Genomic DNA, 17564 nt, shown 5'->3' on the forward strand with positions numbered 1-17564 from the left:
CATACTATTCCAACATTATTCTTAAGTTACTTCCTCAAAACATGCTACATGCATATTTATAAAACAATATTTTATATTGATAAAGTGATTACAAAAGATTGGATACAAACCGACTAAGTTTTTTTACATTTCATATCTACCCAGGAATCTACTATTCATATACATACATGAACATTAAAATACAGAGAAATAGTATTAACTATTCTAAATCTTTCAGCAGTATAAAACTATATTGGATACTCATCACCTGCAATTGTTAAATATTGAGAGGGATAAGCAATAACGCCTAGTGAATTCAATAAATAGATACAATATAATCTTATGCCTTATATATACCAATAACAGAAGCAAAAGGGAACAAGAACAACAATAGCATATGCGTATCATATGTCAGACTTTCAATATCAACTCAACATTTGATTCAAAGATTTACGATCAATGAGACATAACGATTTCAATACTTAATATGCATCAATAAAGCTTTAGCCCAAATGGCACAGAAGACATAATTTCTGATTAACATTTTGGTAGATTTCAGGCTTATAACCCTGTCTAACCATTTGCCAATACCATAGAATAAAGGTCATTCTCTTACGGAGTCATGCTCTACATGGTCAGAGGCTACATACCATTCATATCTAACCTTCTGTCAATGTCATAGAATAGAAGTCATTCTCTTACGAGACATGTTCTACATGTCCAGAGGCTACCTACCAGTACCACCATGAATCTAAGTCCTTTCACTGATCACATGGTCAAAGGTATAACTTTGATATTAAAAATAGCGAATAAAAATAACACGGGAAAATAACTCAGAATAATAACACTAAAAAGCACATAGCACATATAACACATAACATACAACTGTTCCTATATATTGAACTCACCTTAAAATAAGTGGGGGTTGAAATAGTAATTTGAGCAGCATATCGGCTCCAAATATGGCTTTATTCGTTGAAACCGGAAGAATTAGCTAAAAACCGGGCTCTAAAAAGGTAGAACTTCAAACCGAAAAGAATAATTTATCGGGCTCTCCGGGAACTTCGGGACGTATTCCGGGCTTCAAAAATAATACCAGGGCTTCGGGGGAAGTGGAAATAGTCAAAATATGGAAAAAGGGGCCAAAAATGGCAATTTTCTAAAATTACCCGGGAAGGCTCGCAGGCCTCCTATTTATAGGCGAGAGGGCTCGGATTCGGAGCAATCAGAAGCAAGCATGTGGCTCGCTTCGCAGGTCAACACGGGAAGGGCAGGTGGCGGTCTCGGATTGGCCGAGCCTTCGGTGAGAGGGGGTTGCGACACGAGGCTACACGCGCCATTTGCTGAATGTACCGAACCTCGGACTCAAGAAGAACGCGACACGCGGGTCGGACACGGGGCATGCATGCGAGAATCCGATGACGTGTCCAATTTCGGGCCTTATCCTTGCGAGATTTCTCGGAAATTGAGCTCCGATCTTCTAAAATCCATAACTTTTGCATACAGGTTCCGTTTTTGACGTTCTTTATATGCACGGGTAGCTAAAATTATGCTCTACAACTTTCGTTTAGACTTCGTTGGCTAATTTTGAATTTAATTTTAATAATTTTATTTTTAACAGACCGGGACAGGAAAATCCGTTAAAAATTCATAACTTCTTCATCCGACATCCGTTTTCGTCAGACTTTCTACCGTTGTACTACTAATGACGAGACCTTCAATTCTCGTTTAAGTTGTATCGGCAAAAAATCACTCGATCTAAAATTAGAGTATAATTTGGGCCTCGATGGTGTTTCTACTTGAAATGCACCAACTCTACTTCTTTATTATGTAGATTAGTCGTTCTTTCATTTACGATCTCTTCTACTTAACTTATTATCTAGTTTCACCTCGGATAATAGAACCATTTCATCATATATGCTTAAACCTTTACACAGATAGCTCACATGAAACACTTCATGAATATCTGTCAAATCTTCAGGCAATTCCAAGCAGTATGCTTGCTTACCAACCGTTCTTTCTTCCAAAGTAGAATAACGCCTTTTCATGAAATACCTTTAGTATTACTAAATCATCCACCCGGAATTCTACGGGTCGTCTCCTTTTTTCTGCATAAGACATTTGTCGATCATGGGCCGCTTTCATTCTTTCTCGGAAAATTTGTATCTTGTCAGTGATGTCTTGAATCATTTCAGATCCTCCAAAGATCTTATGTCCTACATCACGCCAACATATTTTAGTATGACATTTACGCTCATACAGTACTTTATATACCTTCAGTATATTTTCTACTATTTGGATTGCTCTCTTCTTTTGATCATTTGTCTGAGGATGATAAGTTGTACTAAGAGCAACTCGAGATCCTAATTCATGCTTCATTCTCACCCAAAAGTGAGAAGTGAAACGAGTATCACAATCGGAAATAATCTTTAGTGGCACACCATGTCTTGCCACAATTTCGTCTAAGTAAACTTGTGCTTATTTCTCCATTAGAACCGTTGTACGTATGGCGAGAAAATATGCACTCGTAGTCAGATTGTCGACAATTACCCAAATGCTATCATTCTATATAGCAGTCTCTACTAATTAAAGTAGCACCAGACATAAGGTCAATTCGGAATTCTACTGGCCTATTCGGGGTAGACCAGGCAATTCGTCGGGAAGGTCATCAAGATTTTTATTAATAATGGAAACATCATTTACAATTTTCTTCCCCTCTCTTGACATATCTGATGGGTTTTAGCCATAAGAACTTTCCTATGTGCGCATGCAAAACCCTAATGCTTGGATCTAGGCTTTCTAATAAGCATGCTTTGAATCCAAGACTTCTAATGACTAATTAGGTTAAATAACAATATTGAAACAGATCTAGAATCATACCTTTGAGTTCCTTGTTGATCTTGAGGTCTTGGAGCTTCTAGAGTCACAAATGTCACTCCTCTAATGGCTTACAAACACCAATAGCAAGTAAGATGATTTAGGAGAGAGGAGAGGGGAGGAAATCGGCCAGGGTTCTCTTGCTTTAGGAGATGTGTCGATTTCCTTATGCCATGGGGTCTATTTATACATGTAGACTCCTTAAGGGTTACAACCTAAACCCTAATTGGATAATCTTCTCTTAAGGCTATCCAAATCCTTTCCATAGATAAGCCTTGGACGATTTTGAAGCTATCCTAGCTTCTAGAATCCGTCCCTAGCATATCCATAAGGATTTACAGTCTAAAGCTTAACTATCAAACAATTGACAGTTTATACCCCTTTATTTAATTAATCTCTTTAAGTCACCAAATTAATTCTAATTAATTCTATGACTTATATTAATCGAATAACAAATATATTATTCATTATATTATTCTCATAATATATTAATAATATTTACTCTCTCGTAATAAATCATCCTATCAAGTTGCTATAGTGAAGGCAACCCAAAAGGACCATGCACAACCGGGTCAAATACTTGCCCAATATAGTTGCAGCCTTAGACACTATTCCAACAGTCTCCTACTTGGATAAGTCTAGTAACTATATTCACAAGTACAATTCGGTTTGCAATCGTAGCTCTCAAATACGCTGTCAACTCTGATCTAATCAATCTTGTCCTTTAGATAAGGGAACGTACAGTCCTCTGTTAGATATCATGCTGACAATCCTATGGAATGGTTAGTCAAGCATTTAGGTTTCTCGATCTCTGATTTATTTGACATAGAACTTAATCGAACACATCAATTCAGTTCTGACCGGGCCCGGCACATAAGTCAAATCAAATCATCGAGCGGCCGAGATATCTCTTCTACCCTCTTAGGATAAAATTTACAGATAAACTTCGACTTATATGCATTTACTTATTCAATAATCAACTATACACAACAATACGTTTTATAACACCGAGTTACTGATGCGTTTTCGTATTATCAATGTACAATCAATTAACAAATAACAAATCATATATCTAGGTTTTAAGACCATATGATATTATCGTCTTGCGATCACCTTTTATATCGTATTCCATAAGGTGATTCCAGCAAGCGCGGGTTTATTCCAATGCTCAAAACTAGTTCATAAGCACTCATGAACGTTGCAGCAATCCTTTGCTATGTCTAACACCATTTAGACATTCTACACACCAATTCATGACAATCTTCATTCATATCTACTCCCAACATATGAACGATTGTGGACCATTTGAATAATTTCTATTATTCTTAATAATCTCAATTATTCTGGAAGTCAAAACATGCAAAATGAAACAATAGCTAAACAATTTAACATAAGATAGTAACATTACTCATAAATAAAACTCCTTTATTTAATCATCAAATGTCAATTACATTTATCTATTACACGTTTCTAATACTATGTAATCTATGCTAAACTCCTAGCATGCTGCAAGTGCTTAACCCTACTTAGTCCCTTCGTAAGCAGATCTGCTGGGTTATCTTCTGATGATATCCTCTTCACTACGAGTTGTCCTTCTTCTACACGATGTCTAATGAAGTGATACTTTCTGTCGATATGTCTTGATCTACCATGATCCCTCGGTTCCTTGGTCAAGGCAACCGCGCCTTCGTTATCACAGAAAATCTCCATTGGCTCCTTTATGGCAGGTACAACTCCAAGATCACCGATGAAGTTCTTTACCCATATTGCCTCCTTCGACGCTTCGCTCGCTGCAATGTACTCTGATTCGCACGTTGAATCAGCTACGGTTTCCTGCTTGGAACTCTTCCATGTCACTGCTCCTCCATTTAGGGTAAAGACCCAGCCCGACTGCGAACGGTAGTTGTCCCTGTCGGTTTGAAAGCTGGCGTCACTATACCCTCGCACCTTCAAGTCATCACTCCCTCCGAGGACTAAGAACCATTCCTTCGTCCTTCGAAGGTACTTAAGGATGTTTTTCACCGCAATCCAATGTGCTTTGCCAGGATTCCCTTGATATCTGCTAACCATGCTTAAGGCGAAGGCTACATCAGGGCGAGTACAAGTCATAGCGTACATGATTGAGCCAACTGCGGAACCATATGGTACTCGGCTCATTTATGCTATCTCAGCTTCGGTACTCGGACTTTAAGTCTTACTCAATTTGGCATTACTTTGTATCGGTAGTTCTCCCTTCTTTGAGTTTTCCATACTAAAACGTTTTAGTACCTTCTCTAAGTAAGTATTCTGACTAAGTCCAATTAGTCTCTTACTTCTTTCTCTTACTATCCTTATTCCCAAAATGTAAGAAGCCTCTCCGAGGTCCTTCATAGCGAAGCACTTCCCGAGCCAGGACTTAACCTCCTGCAGAGTCGGGATGTCGTTTCCTATGAGTAATATGTCATCGACATATAGAACGAGGAAGCTTACTATACTCCCACTGGCTTTGACATATACACAAGATTCGTATTCGCTTCGTACAAAACCAAACTCTTTGACTTTCTCATCGAAGCAAAGATTCCATCTGCGAGACGCTTGCTTAAGTCCATAAATGGACTTCTCAAGCTTACACACTCTATTCGGATGCTTCGGATCCACAAACCCCTCTGGCTGAGCCATGTAAACATCCTCAGTCAGCTTTCCGTTAAGGAAAGCGGTCTTGACATCCATTTGCCAAATCTCATAATCATGAAATGCGGCAATTGCTAGCATCACTCTAATAGATTTAATCTTCGCAACTGGTGAGAAGGTCTCATCATAGTCAACTCCGGGAGTTTGAGTAAAGCCCTTCGCGACCAATCGCGCTTTATATGTGTGTACGTTTCCATCTACGTCGGTCTTCTTCTTGAAGATCCATTTGCACCCAACGGTCTTACGTCCGGGCACGTAATCAACCAAATTCCAAACTTGGTTATCATACATGGATTGGATCTCGCTATCCATTGCCTCTTTCCACTTTGCAGACTCCGGGCCTGCCATGGCTTCCTTATAGCTATTAGGTTCATCAAGGTTTACTAGTGTACCATCACTAATATACGTGTCCCCTTCGGTAGTAATATGAAAGCCATAAAACTGGGGATGAACTCTAACTCTATCGGAACATCTAAGAGGTAAGGATTCGTCAATCGGTTCAACCGGAGTTTCCTCCTCGTGTTGAATGCCAGCAGCAGAGGTTCCTTCATCTATCGACTCTTGAATCTCTTCAAGTTCGATTTGCCCCCCACTGTCTCCTTGGCTCATGAGTTCTCGCTCTCGGAAAAACTCCTCTCCTCGCAACGAAGACAACATTGTCCTTCGGTCTATAGAAGAGATATCCAAAGGATGTCTGCGGGTAGCCGATGAAAATACATCGCTCACTTCGAGGTTCAAGTTTTTCGTGAGTATCTCGTCTTACGAAAGCCTCGCAACCCCAAACCTTGATATGTGCTAACGAGGGAGCTTTCCCTGTCCACATCTCGTGAGGTGTTTTGGCAATCTTCTTGGTAGGGACTCGGTTAAGGATATGGGCGGCAGTCTCTAAGGCATACCCCCAAAAAGAGATAGGTAGTGAAGCACGAATCATCATAGAGCGAACCATATCCAATAAGGTTCGATTACGCCTTTCTGCCACACCATTTAACTACGGTGTCCTAGGAGGCGTCAATTGTGAAACTATTCCACACTCCTTAAGATAATCGTGGAATTCAAGACTTAGGTACTCTCCTCCTTGATCGGATCGAAGCATCTTAATTTTCCTGCCCAATTGATTCTCCACTTCATTCTTGAACTCTTTGAACTTTTCAAAGGTGTCTAACTTTTGCTTGATTAAGTAGATATACCCATATCTACTATAGTCATCGGTAAAAGTCACATAGAAGTGGTTCCCATCCTTCGTGGTTGATCTAAACGGTCCACATACATCGGTATGTATTAGGTCCAATAGACCCTCGCCCCTTTCACATGTACTCGTGAAGGGTGACTTAGTCATCTTTCCAAGCAAACAAGACTCGCATGTTTCATCTTCCCTAAGGTCGAATGACTCCAACACTCCATCCTTTTGGAGTTGGGCTATGTGTTTCTTGTTAACGTGTCCAAGACGACAATGCCACAAGGATGCTTTATCCATACTAGTGGAAGAATCAATATTTAAAACATCATTTCCTAAGTTATCAACAATCATAACGGTTTCATATATTCCATTACATGGTATAGCTTCAAAGTAAAAGACACCATTTAGATAAGCCAAAATAGAACCATTCTCATTATTAAAAGAAAATCTAAATCCTTGTCTATATAAACCATGAAATGAAATGATGTTTCTAGCCATTTCTGGCGAATAGCAGCAATTGTTCAAATCTAAAACCAAACTATTCCTAAGCACTAAAGAATACACTCCAATCTTGGTCACAGGCGACGATCTTCTGTTCCCCATGATTAGATTGATCCTTCCTTGCTCCACATCCCTACTTCTTCTTAGTCCCTGCACATTAGAACAAATGTGATAACCACAACCGGTATCAAGAACCCAAGAAATAGCATGATTAGAATCATTATATTTGATTGTGTATATACCTGCGAAAGATGGCTTGATCTTTCCCTCTTTGATTGCTTGCAGGTAATCTGGGCAGCTTCTCTTCCAATGTCCTATCTTGTGGCAGTGGTGGCACTCTGCCTCCTTTGGGTTAGAGCAAGGCTTAGCGGGATCAACTTTGGTCCCACTAGAAGAGGCACCATCTCGGGCTTTCACCTTGCAATAGTTCTTCGATGAAGCTTTCCTCTTCTTTCCCTTTCCTTGACCAATAGCCAAGACAGGAGCAGCGGGCGGATTGGGAGTAGGTGCAACAGACTTGTCCTTGAAGTTGCTCTCAGCGACCCTCAAGAGACCTTGGAGTTTGCTTAGGGTGACCTCTTCTTTGTTCATGTGGTAGGTCATCCTAAATTGGTTGTACATCGGAGGCAAAGAGTGAAGCACCATATCGATCGCCAAGTCTTCACCGAAGTCAACATTTAACTTGCGAAGGCGGTCGACATACCTTTGCATCTTTTGCAGGTGCACGGTAAGAGATTCTCCATGACCCATCTTAGCGGAAATCATGTTGGTGAAAATCTCATAACGCTCTTGTCTCGCGTTTTGGTGGTATCTCTCCAATAAGTCTAGGTGCATCTCGTACGGGTACATGTCCTCGTAGGACTTTTGGAATTCGGAGTTCATGGTAGCGATCATGATGTAATGTACCTTCGTTGCATCTCGCTCATGAGTTTCAAAGGCGGTGATTTCGGCGGGAGTAGCAACTTCGAGGTTGATTTTCTCGAGCTTCTCATCGAGGACATACTCCTTATCCTCATAGCGAGCAATGGTGCGAATGTATCTTATCCATTCGCTAAAGTTCGTTCCATCGAAGGTGACCTTTTGGCAAAGGCTCATCAACGTGAAAGAACTAGCAGCAGCGTTGTTTGCGTTCGACATCTATAATTAGAAAGGACAAAGATAGATTAGAATAAGAATCCCTAATTATCACCCAATAAGAAAAATTAGGGCTAGGATCCAACAATAACATTTACATACTAGAAAAGGGATGTCGTAATCTAGCATGCAAATAAATTGAAGGTAAGTGAATGACGATTCACTAATTCTCCATCACAAAACTTAAACTATTAGTCCTAAGTGTTTTTGAGAATTCCTAGGTTCGGATGAGATTCATTGAAACTATTCAATGGCATGTTTAAATCTCGATATGCCCCTCTTGTTTATGACTGGGATGCCGAGGATCACAAAGCGGGTGTGAATTACCATGCAAATTCACATGGTGCCTTCATTGTAACGATCACCTATTCGATGTGCCGGTAAACCACACACGCTCCATCGAACTATGATAAACAATGAATCACCCTTTGCCACCTTCGCTTAGAACCAATTAGTGTGCCGGTAAACCACACACGCTCCACTAACTTCTTAGCAAGGTGCAAAGTGTAATTTCATGGGATTGCATCAATTCACTTTTCCTAAAGTAACTAAGATTGGGAAATTTTTTTAAAATATGTGTAGTCACTTTATATTTCTTATTATACTTTTAATGAGAGGATGAGGTTGCCCTATCCTACCCGTTCGGCTAACGACCCTCCACCAATCAAGCAAGCGGTGGGTGTGAGTGTACACCCATTAAGCGCCATTTTATAGGCCGCAACCTTATACCCACCTTATAGATCAGCTTCGTGAATGAGGCCTACTAACGGTAAGACTAGCATTTAGTTATTCATATATATATTATTCTAGTAATATCATATTAGTATAGGGCTATATTTTAAAACTTTTAAAATCTAGGGTTTGAAATTTAAGTTGTCTAAATTAAAACTTTTAATCACAAATATAAATTTCAAAACTTGTGGGTAAGTTTTAAACATTTAAAACATGGAGGATCAAATAACAAATAATTCCAATTAACAATTAATATCCTAATTATCTATATTTGATTTTATTCAAGATTTCTTTGAAAGATAATTACCAAAATAATTAAAATAATTAATTAATTATCATATAAGGAAATTAAATATTTTATTAGTTGATAAATACCTTTAACTAGATCAAGATAATAGTCATATATATCAAAAAATCGGATTTAGATTGATCTATTATGATTAAGGTAAGTTTTCATAAGATAATTATGAAAAAATCCCGAATCTGGCCATTCCTGACGCCTGGACTCGCCGAGTGCACAAGGGGACTCGCCGAGTCAGGCCTACTCGCCGAGTCCATGACTCAGAAACCTAAAAAACGAATTTTGCAGGTTTGTTTCAGTTAATCAAGCAACAATTTAAAGAAAACCAAACCAGTCTCTGATACCACTGATGGGTTTTAGCCATAAGAACTTTCCTATGTGCGCATGCAAAACCCTAATGCTTGGATCTAGGCTTTCTAATAAGCATGATTTGAATCCAAGACTTCTAATGACTAATTAGGTTAAATAACAACATTGAAACATATCTAGAATCATACCTTTGAGTTCCTTGTTGATCTTGAGGTCTTGGAGCTTCTAGAGTCACAAATGTCACTCCTCTAATGGCTTACAAACACCAATAGCAAGTAAGATGATTTAGGAGAGAGGAGAGGGGAGGAAATCGGCCAGGGTTCTCTTGCTTTAGGAGATGTGTCGATTTCCTTATGCCATGGGGTCTATTTATACATGTAGACTCCTTAAGGGTTACAACCTAAACCCTAATTGGATAATCTTCTCTTAAGGCTATCCAAATCCTTTCCATAGATAAGCCTTGGACGATTTTGAAGCTATCCTAGCTTCTAGAATCCGTCCCTAGCATATCCATAAGGATTTACAGTCTAAAGCTTAACTATCAAACAATTGACAGTTTATACCCCTTTATTTAATTAATCTCTTTAAGTCACCAAATTAATTCTATGACTTATATTAATCAAATAACAAATATATTATTCATTATATTATTCTCATAATATATTAATAATATTTACTCTCTCGTAATAAATCATCCTATCAAGTTGCTATGGTGAAGGCAACCCAAAAGGACCATGCACAACCGGGTCAAATACTTGCCCAATATAGTTGCAGCCTTAGACACTATTCCAACAATATCAACCGCATTAGCCGGATAAGTAGAATATCTCTTCGATATAAATTTACGAGTTTTTAAGAAAGAAGTTATTATTTTCAACGTAGACATAAATAGAATCCTCTTCTTCGATAGGGATGCATACTATCTCTTCGTAGCACAAGAGTTTTGTTTGGTTCTTTGACAACCAATCCATGCCGAGAATAATATCAAAGTTGGGAAAGGAGATATTAGCAAGAAGATTATAACTTTCAATTCTTATAACATAATCTCTATAAACTTTATCAACAACTAATGATATACTTCCTATGTTATTTATATGAAATGATTGGACAATTGCGTAACAAGAAATTCGAAAAGAATGAGTGAATTTATAAGGCACGAAAGAATCTGAGGCATTGAAATCAAATAAGATGTGAGCAGATCTAGAGTTTACGAGAAAATTACTAGTCACAACATTCGAGTTTTAACTTACTTCCTTTGTGGTAATCTAAAATGTATGATATTTAAGATTTGCCAAACGATTGTCAAATTCTTCAAACTTCCTAGTTCCTAGCGGTGTTCAAACTTGCACCCACTCTTCATTCTCTATTGAACATTTGATCCTAATCTTTGATTTAAAACTCAATTCTCATTGTAGACTCCTGCTCCTTCTTGGTTTATAGACTAAACCCAAGATAAGGTCTTTACTTTTGCTATAACAACAACTCGAATGGTCATATTCTAATGACCTTTGATTTTATCTCGCACAATACACATAACGAACCAAACTCTTGTATTAGAATCAGATCGAATAAATCGAGCTGATAGAATAGCGAAAACAAAAAGAGTTTGATCAACAGGTGGATGCTTCATAATAGAAAGAATAGCACCACGTATCTCTAATTCATGCTTTCGGATATACACATCTTTTAGCTTTTAGCACCTCCTCCTTTTTAGTTGGAGTACTCTTTGATTGTTGAACGGAAACTTGACTCCCCGCCATTTAACTAGTAAGAGTAGGGGGGAAAGATTTCTTTTGGCCAGTAACACCACATAGCAAGTCACATCTCTGGCTAATGATTGCTCAATTCTTTAATGAAGATTGTTATATTTCTATCTACTACCTCGACCATTTACTTCTTCGGTATTCCTACTGAAGTTTCGTCACTATATAAGACATGGTTCTCTGAACCAATCAACTCCTTTCACAGATTTATACTAATCGGACTCGATTCTTTATGACATTAAGATTTGAACAATACTTATCTTCTTAGTCATTACCGAATCGAAGGTAACGACACACATGAATAAAACGGAATCATTTACTAGCTTCTTGGTAACCTTGTGACTTTTCCTGATCTAAGTGTGAGTCATGTGCTTCCAGTAGTATAGGCCTCTACTACTATTCACACCTACTCATACTTGTCCCAAGTATTGTCTCACAGTTCCCAAGTCACCATTTAAAAGTTTTCACAAAGAAACTTATCACACATGAATGTGTTTAAACAAATACATACAACAGTTTCTCCTAGACTCAACTAGGTTTTTCACGTTTCTATCAAACATATATTGGATTACCTATACTCGTCCTCTAGGATTCTTCTCATGCATATGCTTGATTTAATATATCCTAATACTTTTCCATAGGTCGATAGAAATTTTACTTCCATTTCTTCATATAAATTCTTTCTCGAGTAGTGTCTACTCTACAAGACACACTATTCCAAAATTTACTCTAGCAGCATGGAGACAAACGGTCTTCTACTACCTGCGTCATCTTCTAACTCATGCAAACCATCTTGCACATTTGTTCATTTCATTATTCTTCCTTGACATTTTTACTCTTGTATATGAGTAAGTCTAAGTCTACTCCATAGGAGTCTATCCTAAGAAGTCTACATCTCAGCAAGCTCTACTAGCTTCAACTTGGTTCTCTGTAATTCCTGACTACAACATCTCTTCTTATATGATACTATTGGTGTATTTCTTCTTCAATTAAGCATTCTACCTTACTTAGACAAGTAAGTTGCTTCACCATTTACCACTAAATGACTCAATTCACCATCCCAATATTGTATGTTAAAGTCGGCTTAACACACAATGGAACTTCTATAAGGATGGGATAGTGGTTAGCCATCACTCAGTATTATTAAATACTAAGTTTGAGCATCATGTATAATATTACTACTTGAACTACATACTACATCACAAGGTCTTGGCCTATTGAGTCTGAAAAACTTCATTAGCCTTTCCTTTGATCTTCATTTAATTCTTCTAATCTTGTACCACATCAATTGAGATACTATTGAAGTATTGATCGCCATCTTCGGTTCTTCCGACTCTCTAAACTTCACTGCTTCAATCTGAACAGCGGTGGAAACAACTTTACGGATTTGCACCAACACATTTATCTCGCCCAAACATGTTTCAAACGCACATCATTCTTCCAAAGATGTTATTATATCATTATTCATACTTTGAAGGTACAATACCACTCTATAGGTATTAATAAACTATTTACGATAACACTTCATAAATATTATTTTATGATATTCTGCTATCATTTATTTATAAACATATCGATGTCAAACCTTAAACTTTCTCAAATAATATCAGTTATAGATAAGCACTCTAAGGCATGCTATATTCATTTTAGCACATAATAGAATATAAGGCATATCTCCTCTTAATATTCTACTGCTTGTCTTCATTAGGTATTCAACCTAATATATACCAGATACATATCGTATCATCTTTACTTAATAATTCTTGTTTAAGTTTAGAAATTCTCAAAATTTCTAGTTCATTTAAACTAATTTTCTTAAAATTCTGAAGTAACTTAATATCTTAGAATACTAGGGTTTATCACTACCTAATCCTCCACTTAAATATTTCCTATGGTTTGTATCCATATACTTATTATGAATCAGCTCACATATTGATCTTCCAATAGTTTAAGTCTAAATACCAATCTGTGATATTTAGTTCACTTAAACCATTGCTCTGATACCATGTTTGAAAGACCCCAACTTTCGTATTTATGAAAGACCCAAACTTTCATACTATTCCAACATTATTCTTAAGTTACTTCCTCAAAACATGCTACATGCATATTTATAAAACAATCTTTTATATTGATAAAGTGATTACAAAATATTGGATACAAACCGACTAAGTTTTATTACATTTCATATCTACCCAGGAATCTACTATTCATATACATACATGAACACTAAAATATAGAGAAATAGTATTAACTATTCTAAATCTTTCAGCAGTATAAAATGATATTGGATACTCATCACCTGCAATTTTTAAATATTGAGAGGGATAAGCGATAACTCCTAGTGAGTTCAATAAATAGATACAATATAATTTTATGCCTTATATATACCAATATGACAGAAGCAAAAGGGAACAAGAACAACAATAGCATATGCGTATCATATGTCAGATTTTCAATATCAACTCAAGATTTGATTCAAAGATTTACGATCAATGAGACACAACGATTTCAATACTTGATAGGCATCAATAAAGCTTTGTCCCAAATGGCACAGAAGACATATAATTTCTAATTAACATTTTAGTAGATTTCAGGCTTATAAACCTGTCTAACCATTTGTCAATACCATAGAATAGAGGTCATTGTCTTACGGAGTCATGCTCTACATGGTCAGAGACTACATACCATTCCTATCTAACCTTGTGCCAATGCCAAAGAATAGAAGTCATTCTCTTACGAGACTTGTTCTACATGGCCAGAGGCTACCTACCAGTACTACCGTGAATCTAAGTCCTTTCACTGATCACATGGTCAAAGGTATAACTTTGCTATTAAAAATAGCGAATAAAAATAACACGGGAAAATAACTCAGAATAATAACACTGAAAAGCACATAGCACATATAACACATAACATACAATTGTTCCTATATATTGAACTCACCTTAAAATAATTAGGGGTTAAAATAGTAATTTGAGCAGCATATCGGCTCCAAATATGGCTTTATTCGTTGAAAACCGGAAGAATTAGCTAAAAACCGGGCTCTAATAAGGTAGAGCTTCAAACCGAAAAGAATAATTTCTCGGGCTCTCCGGGCACTTCGGGACGTATTCCGGGCTTTAAAAATAATATCGGGGCTTCGGGGGAAGTGGGAATAGTCAAAATATGGAAAAAGGGGCCAAAAATAGCAATTTTCTAAAATTACCCAGGAAGGCCCGCAGACCTCCTATTTATAGGCGAGAGGGCTCGGATCCGGAGCAATCAGAAGCAAGCACGTGGCTCGCATGCGAGCCTCCAGGTGGCTCGCTTCGCAGGTCAACAAGGGAAGAGCAGGTGGCGGTCTCAGATTGGCCGAGCCTTCGGTGCGAGTAGGTTGCGACACGAGGCTACACGCGTCATTTGTTGAATGGACCGAACCTTGGACTCAAGAAGAACGTGACACGCGGGTCGGACACGGGGCATGCATGCGAGAATCCGATGACGTGGCCTATTCCGAACCTTATCCTTGCGAGATTTCTCGGAAATTGTGCCCCGATCTTCTAAAATCCATAACATTCGCATACGGGCTCCGTTTTTGACGTTCTTTATATGCACACGTAGCTAAAATTATTCTCTACAACTTTCATTTAGACTTCGTCGGCTAATTTTGAATTTAATTTTAATATTATTATTTTTAACAGACCGGGACAGGAAAATCCGTTAAAAAGTCATAACTTCTTCATCCGACATCCGTTTTCGTCAGACTTTTTACCGTTGTAATACTAATGAAGAGACCTTCAATTATCATTTAGGTTGTGTCGGCTAAAAATCACTTGATCTAAAATTCGAGTTTTTAGTTGTCTACTGCTAAGCTGAAACTTCGAAAAATCATAACTTCCTCATACGAAGTCAGATTTTGGCGTTCTTTTTATCGAACTTCTCGGTTTAACGAATACTATGAATTTCATTTAGATTACTAAAGCTAAAAAGTAGTTTATCAAAAACTCACTTTTTACGTCATTCGGCGTCGTGCCGGTTTTGTCGCGGATCTTCGATTGGTCATAACTTCTTCGTTAGAACCCGGATTTCAACGAGGTTTTCACCTAAACACTTCTAACGAGATTCTCTACAACATCAAATAATAAAATTTTACTTATTTCAAATTTTATATTTTCGCTAAATTTTCATTATTTGGCTATTAATTGGAATCTCATAAGACTTCCAATATTTTATGAGTGATTCTAAACATAGTTTTACTTCATTTCTAGTAAAAACTATTTGTTAGAACTCAACACTCAATTTTATTCACTTTTAATAATAATAATACACAATTTCAGAACGTGTATGTTACAGGTATGAACTCAACTTGTGTGATTTCAGTGGATGGATGTTGAAGAAAAGAAGTGTTCAACTCAAGAACACTTAGAAGATGCCTTGAAGATTCGAAGATTTAACACAATTATAATGGTGCTTGTGTAAGATATCTATGATTTTAGTATAATGAAAGTGAAGTAATCAAGTGATATGTGATATTACTTACTAGGAGTAGATGAAGAACTTGGGATCAGCCCTTGAATCTTCGAATTTTAGAGAGAGAAGTAAGAGAGAAATGGGTCTTGCTTTTTTGTGAAGAATGAGTGAAATGGGAGGAGAGATAAGGATTTCCAGCTTTTGTTCAAGAGTATGGCTGGAAAAATGAGTGTAAAAAGGACAATGATTGACTGAATAGTGATGAATAGTGGTCGGGTATGGCGATGGAGTGGGTATGGGAGGTTGCTTGTGTCCTTGCCCAAAGGATAAGTCAACACTCCACCTAAATATCTCATCAACTAGATTTTATTCTTAGGTAATTATTTTCCTCCAAATATGATTAAAATATGAATATTTAGGGTCTCTTATGCTAAAATATGAGTTTGGGTGAAAATCTCGTGTTAAAATCACGAAAAACGGGCTCAAAACGCTAAAAGGATGCAAATTGGGTAAAAATTGCGAACATCTGAAGTTCAGGGTCAGAGGTTCAGTCCTAGCCATTAGAACCGAAGGTAGATGAGAAACGAGAGGAAGGTTCGGTTCCAAGGAGTCTCACAGGCGAATACGTGGTGGGACCGAAAGCGAAAGCTGGCGAAGGGCGAAGGCGAAGAGGGTTTCGGTCTCGGTGGTTCGGCTCCTCAGCGGTTCGGTCTTCACAGGTTTCGGTCTTTAGAGTTTCGGTCCGGGAGGGAGCTACGGCTTTGGCTCTTAGGGTTTCTCCTCTTAGGCTCCGGCTTCTAAGGGTTTCGCCTCTTAGGCTTCGACTTCTATGGGAGGTTCTAAGAGGCTGTTTTTCAAGTTTTCTTCCCATTATGAGTGATTTTTGACCAAGTTAAGGGTCGGGATGACCCGCATGACTATAAAAAGTTGAGAGAGATTTGGGAGAGATTTCACATGCTTGGAGAGATTTCACATACTTAGAGATATTTGGGAGAGATTTCACATGCTTGGAGAGATTTCACATACTTAGAGAGATTTGGTAGAGATTTCACATGCTTGAAGAGATTTCACATGCTTGGAGAGATTTCACATACTTAGAGAGATTTGGGAGAGATTTCACATGGAGAGAGATAGAGCGAGAGAGATTTAGAGAGGATTTATTTGCAACTTTTGTGAGTGTTTAACTTCGAAATGCAAGGTTTGTAAGCCCTGTTTTGCTTTGTTATGAGTGCTATATGCCCCCGAAGGGTATGTATTAATCTTTTATCGAGTAGTTCCATCACTTACCCTAATTTGAGGGTAGATTTCCTGAACGCGTGAAACTTCTAAGTGATGCTTGTATTAAGATGGTGTGTTGTACAATAGTAAACATAAGGTAAACCCTAATATACAAGGGTTACAAACCCACAGTGGAGTGTATGATATGTATTGAATTAGGTTTTTGGGCTTCACAAGTGAGTTTTTATTCGAATAGTTGTTTTTGAATTTAATAACATGCATAACATCAATCTTAGGGTTACAAGTTACATCGAGAGTTTGTCATACATAGATAGAATTTCTTTAGCCAAAAATACTAGTTATGACAAAGATCTCTAGCACACACCCCCGGATCACATCAGTTGCAAAAACCGCATGCTCGTCGGCTATAGAAACTCTCAGAGGTCGACTCAAC

This window comes from Lactuca sativa, chromosome 8, assembly GCF_002870075.4.
Source record: "Lactuca sativa cultivar Salinas chromosome 8, Lsat_Salinas_v11, whole genome shotgun sequence".
In the NCBI taxonomy this organism is placed as follows: domain Eukaryota; kingdom Viridiplantae; phylum Streptophyta; class Magnoliopsida; order Asterales; family Asteraceae; genus Lactuca; species Lactuca sativa.